Below are 15,039 nucleotides of genomic sequence, written 5' to 3'. Positions count from 1 at the left end.
TTTCAGGCAGTTAATTGATGATCGTTTTTCTTCTGTGTGTAAGGACTATTCACCCACAACCACAACTTTAGCGACCAGGAGGTCATAGGTTGATACCCACTGTAATAGCGTTCTTTAGATAACCTTCAAAGACACCAAGTACTAATTCTACCCAGGAAGTGGACCTTGTAACGTTTCAATAAGCCTTCATCTTTCCATACAATCAAGTCAAAATAAATAGTTAAACAATGAAAAACTTTGAATCATTTAATCCAGTATGGTTGTGTTGTGTTCCAGGCTGAACGTTCTGAATGGATCTCCCAGTTGAAGGGAGTAGCCCTGAGTTATGATGCCTTCTTCCCATTCAGGGACAACATAGACAGGGCAGTACACTGATCAATAAAACAGGTGAATGTTTGTTGCAAACTGTGTGGGACAAGTTGAATAATCAGGTCAAAGCCCTATTTTTTTTTTAGGGGTGACATTTGCATTTTCTAAAAAAATTTCCTTTGAAAGTTTGCGTTGTTAAAAGTCTTCAATAATCTTTTTAAAAATTGATAATTATTTCAGCTAGTTGGGGACATTACTGCTTTTCAAAATTATCCGAGAGTGTAGTTTTGAATAAAGATTATTTTTAATTAGATACAATATTAATTATTGATCATTACTTCCTTTTTCAGCGTGGTGCAGAATACATTGCTGCACCTGGTGGGTCCCCGAATGACGAGGGGGTGATCAAGGCCTGCAATGAGCATGGGATTTCCCTCCTTCACACCGATATTTGACTCTTCCACCACTAGATGGGTCACTTTCTATCTGAAGAATTTCCATCACTCTGCATTCACTTGACATGTTACATGTTGATACTAGGCCAGTTGTTTTATTAACTTGTTTCATTCCACTTTTGTGCACATGCTTGTGCCTTTAATCGAATTTGTAATAAGTGAACTATAGACAATTCTTGTTTGTACTTAAGCGTTACAATCATGATTTCTACCTCAATTTTCATCATTGTATGTTCATATGTATCCACAAAAAGACATATAATTGTATGTTTGTCACTGATGATATTTTCATATTGTTTATGTAGTAGACATGACTTACGTTGGAAATAATTTAAATAAGCTTAAATAACTACTGCAGTTTCACTGCCTCCTATGAGTGCTCTGTTTTTAATGGTTGCATTTAGTTTAGTATAAACCTATTTATTTTAGCTTGATTGCATCGAAAGCCTAAGGCTTATATAAACGCTCTCGAGTCCGTTTCATAAACCTAGAACCAGTACTTGGTGTCTTTAGGGGAGATCTAAAGAAAGCTCCCACGGTGGGGATCGAACGCGTGACCTCCCGGTCGCTAGACACCATATCCATTACACCACGGCGACCTCAATGATTGCATTTGTGTTATTTTATTTGATATCATGTTTTGTCAATTGTAAAAAGGAAGAAAAACGGTTTTTGACATGTTGTCACAAGTGGCAATCTTAAATAATTTTCTTGTAACAAGATTCAAATATCGGAGTATATTTTCCATAGTAAAAACACTCATGTTGCAGTTTATGTATAAGATATTCTTCCTGTGTGAAATTAATAAAGCTCCATGCAATCTATTTAATCTGTAAATTTGTATGTATGTTTTTTGTTGCATTTTGCTTATCGCGGGGTGGAATCATTGCGACCATAACGCTCATTTTATGTGCGTAAAATAACACGATGCAGCTTCCTTTGTGGTGGAAATTTCAAAAAATAGTTGCAAACGGTGAGTACGATTTTGTTTTTTACGTTTGTTCTTATATAAGTTACTTCACATAAGCACCACAACAATATATTGCGACCACAACATGTGTTCACGATCACAACAATTTCAAAACAACGGGTACAACGCCTTCTTTTCAGCAGAGGTTACGATATTTTTTGAAGCCGAGAATAGTTATTAAAAATCTAATATAAAATGGGATTTTCTGTACAGAAATATAATAATATCGTAAAAATACGAAGCTTAATTAATATGACAGTATGTTTTAAGTATTTAATGATTTACTGTTACTTTTTTCAGAGTGGTGCTGAGTACATTGCTGCCCCTGGTGGATCCACTGATGACGAGGGGGTGATCAAGGCCTGCAATGAGCATGCTATTTCCCTCATTCACACCGACATTAGACTCTTCCACTACTAGACGGGTCACTTTCTATGAGTTTAAGCATGGAATTTCCCTCATTCATACTGATATTATACTCTTTCACCATTTGACATACTCATTTATATAAGTTAGAGCATTGCACCCCCCTCATTCATACTGATATTAGACTCTTCCACCATTAGAGACGTTACTTTATATCAGAGAATTTTCATCACTCTGCACTCACTTGTCTTGTTACAGATTGATTGTTGTTATATAAACATGATTCGTGTAATTCAACTTTTTTGCTCTTGCTTGTGCTTTTTATTAAACGCGTTATCAGTGAACTAAAGACAGTTCTTTTTGTGCTTAAGCGATACATTGATGCTGTCTACCTCAATTTATCATTTTATGTGCCTAACAGACATAGAGTAAGCGGTGGTATGACATGTACATTGTATTTATGTATATTTCATTTTTTGTTAAAGGGTGCTGTTGTCACTGACATGACTGGTGCAATTTGTACGTGTTAAGTGTTTGTTATATTTTTGTCTCAAATTTCGCTAGGTCGTTTAAACCGTTTTTTATGTCTAATAAAAGTATGCTTAGTGTAACATGGATGTGTAAGGTACGCTGTACTTACCATTATTTGTATGTGTTTGTTGTTTTTCTCAAATTGCGATAGGTCGTGTAAAACGTTTTTTGTCTAATTTAAGTATTCTTAGTGTACATGGATGTGTAAGATACGATGTACATACCATTATTTTGTCATTAGCAGCATGAAATAGTTTTGTATTAAAAAAAAGAAATAGAATGATTGACTCATGCTTCATTTATATCTGTTATGCATATTTTGTTCTTTCATCTTTGTTGCATACATTACCGACACACACCGAACACAGTGAACGAGAGAGAAAAGTCGAACAAAAGAAATTTCATTCAACTTAAGTACAAGAAATGCCATTACTATCGAAGAAGTAAGCATAATGTAAAAACAAAGTGAAAACACATTTACTCAGATAACACAACGTTTCTTTATATGTCCGATAACAGGGGGCACAGCATGCGAAGTTAAGTATTAGTGTGACAGAAACGTGAGCTTGGTGCTAAATCAGTCATTAATAGAACGTTCCCGATCGTTGCAGCAGCTTAACTTTGTATCAGGGAAACAACTGTTGTAACGACAGTTTCCTAACTTAGTTGTTGCTAGCCTATCTTCGTCGTCTTCCTGAAGAAAAGCTCGGAAAGAATGATAAGGCAGTTTTAATATCGGGAGAATAATGAGTGTTACATGAGTTAGATGCTCTTAATTTGGATACAACTTTAAAACAATGTAAACATTTATCCTAACCAATCACTTCATATCTGTTTTTCTTAGATTTATAACGCACCACAGAACGTCAATTGACACGTTCAATTAAAAAAAAATCAACATCGGGAGGGGATACCCCTGCCGCACCCACCCCGATCGGCCCCGGGGCGCCTGAAAATATTCCTGTGGAAGGCACTGATGCCTCTGTACCGGTACAAAGACATAATTGTATGTTTGTCTCTGAAAACATTTGTGAATTGTAGTTTTTAACAGGATACTTATAAAGGGACATTTTCACAGATTTTGGCATGTAGTTATGTTTGTCATTAAATGCTTTAAATTGATAAATGTAAACATTGCAATTAAATAGCTCCAGGAAGACAACAAGGATAAAAGTAAACATAGAAATAAAGAAATCCTCAGCTGAGCTTGAACCACTGACGCTTGGAGTAAAAGACTAGCACTAAAATCACTCGGCCATTGGTGCTCATTTACTTAGTTGTGTATGTTATACTTTATATGCAATCCTTGTAGTATCATACATTTTAACGATAACTACTTATCTTTCCAAATTATTCCATTGTCACGCGTTTTACCTACAAATACTGCGAATATGAAACAATTTATTTTTCAATTTTGTCAATTAACCAAAATGTGAAAAGGTCACTTTAAAATGCAATATAAAAAGGTTTTCATCAATACATGTAAAGATGTGTTCATTTAGAGTTGGTTGTTTGGTTGTTTGTAAATCATTTACATATTAATAAAGACTTCTGTTTAAAAAAGGAAACGTTTCTAATATGTTGTAATACATTGCAACCTTATATCACTTTTTATTGTGACAATATTCAGATACTAGTTTATATTTACCATTGTAACAAATTTAATGTTGCAGTATATGCATGTAATCTTTTTGATTAGAAATATAAAAAACTCCACGAAGACACTTTAAATGTCTAGTTTTTAGCTCGGTTGTTTTCGGAGTGAAAACCCGAGGTATTGTCATAGCCAGATCGTCGTCTGCCGTCCGCCGTCCGCCGGCGTCGTGCTAAAACCTTGACATTTTTCTATAAAATCAAAGTGCTTCCACCTACAACTTTTAAACTGCATATGTAGATGCACCTTGATGAGTTCTACACGCCACACCCATGTTTGAGTCACTAGGTCAATGGTCAAGGTCACTGTGACCTCTTCAAACAATTCTGACAAGCTTTCATTTATTCAAAAATGCACCCGCGGCCGAGCGTTTCGATCCGTTATGCGGTGCTATTGTTCATTTCTATTTGCACATTTAAAATATCAAATGTTCTTATTCCTATAAATGAAATACATATTCCCATTTCCAACCATAAAACCAGAATTTATAAGATTGCAAGAAACCTCGATAAAATCAGTATGTGCCGGTGTACCTAAATGTTGTAAAATCTTCAAAGTTCGACCAATTTTATTGTGTACGACCATCCTCGAATCCCCCTACCCCTCTGTTCACAGTAAGGTACATGACATTAACTGGCATAAAATGTTCACTAAAGAATAAGATAGCGAACGCGGGACCAATTATATATAATACAAAACTTATTTTCACTCATCTTCGCAATATAATACGCACGCGCAGAGCGCATAAAATCGATATTTTCGAACAGATATAAAGCATTTTATCTTTCGAGATTTCATGTGACATGTTTGTAATCACTTCTGACTCACATGAAATGACTCGACTTCACCATAAACTTGATAACAAGGGGATCGGTCTTTCGACGTGGTGATTAAAGTTCAAGGTATGTACAATGCGTGCTAGTTTATGAGTTCCTTCCTTACCTCGGGCTGCATTATGCGAGGATATAATTATTTATAATTATAGCTGCTATCTCAAGCTGTTTATTTTTTTGCGTACAAACATTCAATTGTGTTATGTTATCAGAGGTATAATTATTTTACAAATAGTTACATGCATATACAAATGAAGAGTTTACTTGAACCCTGTAAGAGGGGTACGGTATTTTCCTCCCCATGTTGTGGTTCTTTGTTATGCTGTTGTCTTGAGAGACAGAGTTCCGGAGGAAACTGCCATCAATCCGCTTACCAAACAACCTACATAAGTCCAGGACTTGGATTGAAGCCTGGTCGCCTAGGCGCGTGTACCAACAGTTGCGCCAACCGGACAGCTATGTATATTTAACAGTGAAATTTTAATTTAAAGTTACCAGCACTATCTAGAAATACAACAATATGATCAACACACGTCCTCCCTCCGCCCCACCCTAACCACTGTTTAGCTAGAAGTAACTTGAGCGGTGCAGCAATGATATGAAGTTGTGATGTAACTATCCGACGTCAAAAATGCTTACTTATCGACACATTTGTAGTTAGAAATGTTAGGAATTTCATTCATTATACTGAAATATTTAGATAGTATTTTCTGAATCCCACCGTACATTCGCCAAATATTGTCATAACAAAGCATGGGAACATAAAATTAGTTTCATCATTGCCAGAGTGAGACTAGATTAGTAGGTAAAAGGCTCATGACAGAATAACATTAAGTGAACGCGAGATATATTTGTTTACGCATTACATAACATAGAAAAAAACGGGCATTACATTGGAAATATCGTATAAAACTATACTATTTAAATTCAACCCTAAACAGTATTAAAATAAAAAGAGAGTGTGCCTGATTGCAACGTGAAAAAAATGTGTGGATTCATAACATGGACGGTAGTACAATGGAAGTTTTGAATTTTTATCGGAATATTCTCATATGAAAACATAAATCGTTATCATAACGGAAGCGAGTTAATAAGCTCTTATGTATTGATTACTTGAATTTCATTGCGTATTTTGAAACTTATATATCAAATGTATTTATGTCATAGTTGCCGTTGATCAATGCTAGATAATAAATATTTTTATATGATTCGAAACGCAACATATTTTAAGTCCGGCTATTGCTTCGTTTGTTCGGGTGTCTGTTCAGTATCCGAGAATACAACAGTAACCAGATCTTGGCTCCATTTTTTTTATGTTTTAACATTGACTCACTAGTGCATTTGTCCGAGGTATTTTTTTAAGCAACGAACGAGGAAGACCCCTAGTTAATTAGTACCAAAAAATAAATCTAAATAAGAATACACAAGATAAGTATTGATGCAAAGCATCAAAGGGCGTCGGAAATTTCAGTGTTAAAGGCACTCAATTTAGTTACATGGAACGATTGTTTATCTACTTTAAATATTAATATATTGGCCGATTATTTTAAACAAAATAGAAAAAGATACTGGTATAACCATTATCTATAATTTGGTGTTATAACCCCCAAATAACCATTCTTTATGATGTTGTGTTATAACCCCCAAATAACCATTATCTATGACTTTGTGATGTAACCCCCAAACATTTCATAGTTCATTTTCTTTAAATTGATTTTTTTTTACTGGCATCCGTGTGCAGTTTTCATTAATGGAACAGAACTATGTAGGTTTTAAAAAATCTGCTCCAATGGGAGATGATTCTGAACTTATTCTTACGTTGCTCATTTACGATAGGGGTTGAGTACTAATTGATATGAAAACACTGTAAACATTTGACAAAAAAATTGAATGAAAACTGTAAATTGCATAAAGAAGCTGCATTTCACAATACTTTGAAATTCAGTAAAAGATCCTAATATATTTATTGCTCCGATATTCATCATTTTCAATAGGGTTCGAGTAATACTGATATAAAAACACTTAACAAGTTTGGAAAGATTCAGACGAAAGTTGTGAAATCTTTTAAACAAGTGGAAATTGTTTATTTTGTCAAATTTAATAGGAAAAAATCTGGACTTATTGTCCCGATGTTTCTCATTTTAAATGAGGTAAAAATGCTCATTGATATGAAGACACTGTAAGTTTGGAAATAATCTGATGAAAAATGTTGACATAATCACCTAACCAAGCAGTTTTTCACTTTTATTTTTCAATTCAAAGAGACATAATTCTGGACTTATGGTCCGATATTGCTCATAAAGAGTTTGGGTTGGGTCCTCATTGATAAAAAAACCTGTGCAAGTTTGGGAACAATCGGATGAAAATTTTAGACTTCGAACAACGATTTCAAAATTTCTCAAATCCTAACTATGGACGTAATGGTCGGAAAATGCTAAAGGGTCCATACCACCTGGATAGTAATACGTGTCGCGCTCCCCGCTCTTTATGTGGTTCTTAAAAAAAAAACTCCGAGGAGTGCTTGACTCTTGGGAAACGGGTTGCTGGGATACAGCTCCTCCTTGATAAGCGGCTGCTTCCTTTATCGCAACTCATTGTTACAATCAATAATACGTGTCGCGCTTCGCGCTCTATATGTGGTAGGGATAGTAGTAAGGGCCTATGATAGACAACCATAAAACTACATGGATAATAGATATGTTGTTTGCATTTATTTGTTAATATAAAAACACGTGTTTTTTATAAGATATTTAAGTGATGTAAGAAATTTTAATTAACGTTGTCACCACGCGGAATCCATTAATTTCAATAAAAATGTCCAATTGTAGAAAAATGAATTTTAAAACAAAAATATATACATTGATCCGTAAAATAACTTCTCCTCCCATAAGCGAAAAAAAGTGCATTACATACTAGTCGCCGCTCTCCAGAGCGACGCCAATTATTTTGATTCACACCTGACTTATGGTTGCAAAATTAAAATGTTAACTGCTTACTTAGAAGCGCTTGTTGTCAATGAATCGTTTAAGAATGATAATTTTGGTATTTGTCGACCAGAATGATAGCAAGCAAGCATTATGTTAAAATACAAAATCGAAGTGGCAACACTCCACCTTTAAAAACAATATTTGCAAGGGCATGACAGATAACCGACTAACCTTGTCTGTCACATTTTTCATTAAATTAGAACATATAATAACTAACTCGAGTGTCTGAGCATAATTGATGTGAAGTTCGCCGGATGAAGGTGATCGAATTACCGGTTACTTGTTTCTCTTATTTCAATTTTAAATTTTGTTTAATGTTGAGCTTACGTTAGAACAAATGGTTAAAGGTTGAGCAATTGTTCTTAGTCACCATTCGCCGTCTCTCCTTGTCCGTCTTTTATCGTTAACAATATTTCCTTATAATCTTATTTTTGCGAAGTGTTTATTGGGACAAACCTTGACAAGAATGTAACTTTAGTAGACATCGAATTCCTTCAATTTAAAAGCATATCCGTTCAATGTGGTTTTCATGTCAACGAAAAGCTTGAAAAAATAGCAAGTTTTGACAATCTTCTTGACAGATGTTTGTCAAAGAAATGATCACCAAAGACATGAATACCAGCGGCGTTAGCACACGCGCATCTGAACTAGGCAACCCGGATTCTATCCATGCTCCTGGCTTATGTAAGTTTGGTTTTTGATCCCAATACGTGACCGATTCGATTTGGTTAACTCCGGGTACGCCCCACCCCCAAGCCAAGGCATAAGGCACAGTAAATCGAAAATCTCTAAATATAGAAGAAAGAAAAAGCTGGAAATTGCAGCTATTATTTAAAATTCGTCCCAACGCTCGTGAGTTTAGTAAAATAATTCGGGGCGAGTGTTGGAACACTACTCGGGTCCACACATAGTTCAAAATCATGCGCGAAGGGTCCTTATTAACGCCGAAATACACACATACCTGCAATGGCATGTCACTGAAATGTGTTGAAAAAAGAACGAGTAGGAATACTATATTTCAAAGTTATTTCAAAGAAATAATCATTTTTACTTCACCAAATTAAATAAAAATATAAATTCGTCAAAATATGGCGATGTGGCAGTTATATATGTAAAAAATATAATGTTTCATTATAAATATAAATTGTAGATGCTATAAATGAAACTTTTAAATATCTTAACAGACACAAATCAACGGATTTAAAAGAGCTTCTCATATATTTTTTTTCATGAATCTTCCTCGGTGACCATGAACTGAATTAAAAATAAAATTTAAAAATCTGGCGGCCAAGGAGTGTGCGCTGGTTTAATTTAATGACTACATTGAAAATAAATATTTGTAAGAAAACATATGATCGGATTTAACTTTCTACAATTATTTCGTGTTTTTTTTTTAAATAATGCCTGCAAATGGGTGTGACATTTTTCCTTTTTTTCTTTTATGTGTAAATTAAAAAACTTAAAGAAAATATGAATTCCTTTCTGAAACTTAAAGTTCAAAGGTCAAATTTGGCCATTAAACACGGACGGTAACATGTTTGTAACAACTGTCCTCTTTATCTTAAAAGTCAAGATCACTCAGATTAAAGGGTAACAATTTGACATAGTAAAGTTTGTTTGAACCGTAACTTTGCCATTCCTCATGCTATTTAAAAATTATTAACTCCAGATGGCCACTATGCGGAGACTGTGCGTCACGTGTATCGTGCGTCTTAAAACTGTTTAGATCAAGGTCATACTTAGAGGTCAAAAGTCAATTTTGCCATAAACAGTTTTTTGACACCAAGAATGTTTAAACACGTAAGTGGAATGGACACATGTCCGATTCTTTATACAGCTATAGTGAAGCCTTATGAACTTTCTAGAAGTCTCTTTTGTTCCCCCAATTTTCATGAAGCTTGCCAAGAACATTTATCATTTCTGTTATTATGATATCTCGAATGAGTTTTAAAATGTTACAGGTCTGTGGAAAATTTATTGCGAAGGGATGGACGGATTTGCTTAAATGTTTTTAGTACACCCTTGGAACACCACCTGCTCAGAAAAAAATTAACATATTGAAGGCTTGGTCGAGCGTATGAGGTCGTTTGATCCTCTTTCATACATAAATATTGTTAGTTGTCTTAACCAAATTAATTCGTTTTTTTTCATTGTAAAATACAAGTGGCTAAAATGGGAAATACGATTTTCATTATTTGACTGTATTTAAACTCAGAGTAGAAACCTCTTTTGGATTTGAAGATGTGATTTGAAGATACATTTTAATAAAGTATTCCGTTGAGAACACGAAGCTGTATTTCTTTAAATTTATTTTGTCTTACGCTTGCTTGATCACAACACAGAGGGGGTAATCACATCGCGTAACAAACAAGACGGCTCATTATTTACTGCACCGCTCTTTTTTCATTTCAATCCTGTTTTATTTAGTTTTGCACTCCTCTTTTTTTCTATCCCGTCCCCTCGAATGAGTAAGTCGTTCGCTCGACATAGGTAACTCAAGCGAACGAGATAGTAAAAATAGGAGTGAATTTAATCTAAATGCCACCGTAGGAAAGTGAGTGGCATTAAAACAATTAATACAAGCAATGCAGGGTATACAACGGCGAAAAATAAATGTCGTTTGTTGCACATGTATGTCATATGTCTTGCAAAGTTTTAAGTATAACAGTCTTTAAAGCTGATCGTGTAATCGTTCAGATTGATTTGTATGTTGGTTTATATGCTTTCATATATCTAATATACGATGTTAGCTTTACTATTTGGATTATTGCATAGCTTAATCCAAACTATGATCTTTTACGGGTAAACCAATTTAATAGCACAGGTTATATATAGAGCAATCTATAAACTAATTAATATTTAAAAGCATAAGGTGAAGTACGGAAGGTCCAGATAAAACAGCGATACTGATCAAGGGTTTACGAATAGACTTTCTATGCGGAAAATGTGTAAACGGGTAAATAAAGTAGTGCATTATGTCCTTCACCATTAAATACCGAATATATTTTTAAAATGTGAACATCTCAGTAACTTTACTTTTCGTTTAGTCCTATATCAACAACACATTATCATGAACAGACATAATGTTGATACTGTCTTTATACAGGATATTTGTAAAGCTCACATTACAAGTAGCTGAGGTTGTTGTTTAGGTGGCGAGGGGTTGCATAATTATAATAATATTTTGTACTTTATTACTTACACTAACAATGTTGTTGATATCCTCAGAAGTTTATATCTTCATATACTTTTTCCTTTTTATAAACGGACCATTATATGTTCAACTTCTATCTTGTATGCAGCCATATACAAGGATCAATCAGAAAACATAAATTACACGTTGCCTATATCATTCAATGAATTTAAGAAAGCTTTCAACCGCGAGTGGCATGGTGTATTCTTTATACAGCTATAGTGAAGCCTTATGAACTTTCTAGAAGTCTCTTTTGTTCCCCCAATTTTCACGAAGCTTGCCAAGAACATTTATCATTTCTGTTATTATGATATCTCGAATGAGTTTTAAAATTTTACAGGTCTGTGGAAAATTTTTTACGAAGGGATGGACGGATTTGCTTATATGTTTTAAGTACACCCTTGGAACACCACCTGCTCAGAAAAAAATTAACATATTGAAGGCTTGGTCGAGCGTATGAGGTCGTTTGATCCTCTTTCATGCAGAAATATTGTTGGTTGTCTTAAGCAAATTAATTCGTTTTTTTTTCATTGTAAAATACAAGTGGCTAAAATGGGAAATACGATTTTCATTATTTGACTGTATTTAAACTCAGAGTAGAAACCTCTTTTTGGATTTGAAGATGTGATTTGAAGATACATTTTAATAAAGTATTCCGTTGAGAACACGAAGCTGTATTTCTTTAAATTTATTTTGTCTTACGCTTGCTTGATCACAACACAGAGGGGGTAATCACATCGCGTAACAAACAAGACGGCTCATTATTTACTGCACCGCTCTTTTTTCATTTCAATCCTGTTTTATTTAGTTTTGCACTCCTCTTTTTTTCTATCCCGTCCCCTCGAATGAGGAAGTCGTTCGCTCGACATAGGTAACTCAAGCGAACGAGATAGTAAAAATAGTGAATTTAATCTAAATGCCACAGTAGGAAAGTGAGCGGCATTAAAACAATTAATACAAGCAATACAGGGTATACAACGGCGAAAAATAAATGTCGTTTGTTGCACATGTATGTCATATGTCTTGCAAAGTTTTAAGTATAACAGTCTTTAAAGCTGATCTTGTAATCGTTCAGATTGATTTGTATGTTGGTTTATATGCTTTCATATATCTTATATACGATGTTAGCTTTACTATTTGGATTATTGCATAGCTTAATCCAAACTATGATCTTTTACGGGTAAACCAAATTAATAGCACAGGTTATATATAGAGCAATCTATAAACTAATTAATATTTAAAAGCATAAGGTGAAGTACGGGAGGTCCAGATAAAACAGCGATACTGATCAAAGGTTTACGAATAGACTTTCTATGCGGAAAATGTGTAAACGGGTAAATAAAGTAGTGCATTATGTCCTTCACCATTAAATTCCGAATATATTTTTAAAATGTGAACAACTCAGTAACTTTACTTTTCGTTTAGTCCTATATCAACAACACATTATTATTAACAGACATAATGTTGATACTGTCTTTATACAGGATATTTGTAAAGCTCACATTACAAGTAGCTGAGTTTGTTGTTTAGGTGGCGAGGGGTTGCATAATTATAATAATATTTTGCACATTATTACTTACACTTACAATGTTGTTGATATCCTCAGAAGTTTATATCTTTATATACTTTTTCCTTTTTATAAACGGACCATTATATGTTTAACTTCTATCTTGTATGCAGCAATATACGAGGATCAATCAGAAAACATAAATTACACGTTGCCTATATCATTCAATATATTTAAGAAAGCTTTCAACCGCGAGTGGCATGGTGGTCTATGGCATGTTATGAGAGGATTCAAGATTGGCGAAAGACTGGTGCAAGTCATTCAAAAACACTACGAAAACGTCAGCAGCGCAGTACGTCTCAACAGACAGAAAGGGGAATTCTCCAGGGCATCAATGGGCGTCCGTCAGGGTTGTCTGCTCGCTTCCGTTCGGTTCAAAATTTTCCTTGAGAAGATAATACAGGAGCCTGTCTATGACCACTACCTCCATCGGTGGAAGACCCATCTCCATTTTGAGATTCGCTGGTGGCACTAGCGGTGAACTTCCAGATCTCACCAACAGACTCTATACAAGACCAGGAGCATACTGGATAGAGCTTAGCACGGACAAGTCGACGATCCTGGTGAATAACACGACAAAAACCATTGCAGACATCACCATGAACGGCGAGAAGCTAAAAGTGACCAGCTTCAAGTACTTTGGCGCAACCCTGTCCAAGGATGCTACAAGAACCGCTGAGGTCCAAATAAGAACTGCCATGGCGACCGCAGCGATAGACAGACTGAGCAGGTCGTTGAAAAGCAGTTCGATGAGCTTCGTAACCAAGAACAGGCTGTACAAGCTCCGCGTATTCTCCATCCTACTCTTCGGCTGCGAGACCTGGACCCTTAACGCGGACACAGAACGCAGGATACATGCATTTGAACATAAATGTCTCCAAAGACTGCTCCACATCTCCTACACGGAGCACAAGACAACGAGTACGCCCGGAACATGACTGCAACACTTGTTTGTCCACAAGTGCCGCTACTGGCGACCGTCAAACGAAGAAAGCTGGCTTGGTTTAGACACGTCACCAGGCATGACTCACTGTGCAAGACTGCTCTCCAGTACACGCTATATGCAGATCGACGTCAAGGCCGTCAGAACAGAAGTCGGATGGACAATGTAAAAGAGTGGACATCCCTTCCAATGAATGAATTACTCCTAGCAGCACAGAAAAAACCTGACTTGAGAAGGATTTCTGTATCGTTGTGCCTCATTCCCCTCAACGACCAAACTGATCAAAAGATATTGATGATGTCGATGATGATGATGGTGATGATGATGATGATGCTGATGATGCTGCTGATGATGATGATGATGATGATTATTGTGATGATGATAACAAAATGCACGAAACGAAGCGGACTTGTCTATATAATGCACCAGACTTTTCTTAACATAAATGAACGTACACTATTTTTTGTAAATTCAATATCATACCTTAAAAAAGGATAAACGTGTAATACAATACACCATACACAGTTTCTATCGCTTTACGATATACCCAATACACCAAATAATAACGAAATGCAATACTCGATTAGTAATCTTTGAACAAGATTAGAAATGTTAAAAATCCAGAACGTGCATAATAAACACAAAAAAAATGTAAAAAATCCCAATAAATTTTCCTTGTGATATTCGTTTCCAATCACTTAAATGGCATTTTTTTCGATATAGAGTCTAAAGAATAATAATTTCACATAACATTGCACGCAGCAATCATTCGAGTTTAAATACGGATTATTTCCTCTTTACAAATTAAAGGGATACAACTTTGTTATATGTTGTTTGAAATCTAATTTTGGAGTTTCAAAAACAAAAACGCTGTAATCATAAAAATAATACTTAAAATCGGCGGTTTTGTTACGATTCTTGGAATCATTTAATATTAAACATCCGTTTTCGCTCGATACAAAGTCACTATGAGGTGTTTATTCAGGGATATCTTTCACAGCTTTACAAAATGACGATGTTTCATCTTTTGTAAAGATAAAAAAAAACACATGGTGACCTATAGATCAATAAACAAGAGACTTGCTTCGTTTATGGGTTTTTATAATGTTATTATCATGTGAAAATGATTAAATCATACACCGTTACTCATGCAAAGCGATTGAATAAGTCGGAGTGTCTAAATTGTTTTCGTCAACTAGTGTGCATCGCTGATACTTAAAGGGGGGCTAAT

At 35.1% G+C, this 15,039-nt stretch overlaps 1 protein-coding gene across 2 annotated transcripts in view; it reads left to right on the top strand.

Moving 5' to 3' along the window:
* The window catches only part of LOC127859394 (signal recognition particle receptor subunit alpha-like), a 105,595-nt gene that overhangs the window by 69,993 nt on the left and 20,563 nt on the right, over nt 1-15,039 (top strand). The window lies entirely within an intron of this gene.

This window comes from Dreissena polymorpha, chromosome 15 (genome assembly GCF_020536995.1).
Source record: "Dreissena polymorpha isolate Duluth1 chromosome 15, UMN_Dpol_1.0, whole genome shotgun sequence".
Classification (NCBI taxonomy): domain Eukaryota; kingdom Metazoa; phylum Mollusca; class Bivalvia; order Myida; family Dreissenidae; genus Dreissena; species Dreissena polymorpha.
Note: the sequence above shows the minus strand (reverse complement) of the source record. Positions and strands in the feature narration are given on the sequence as shown.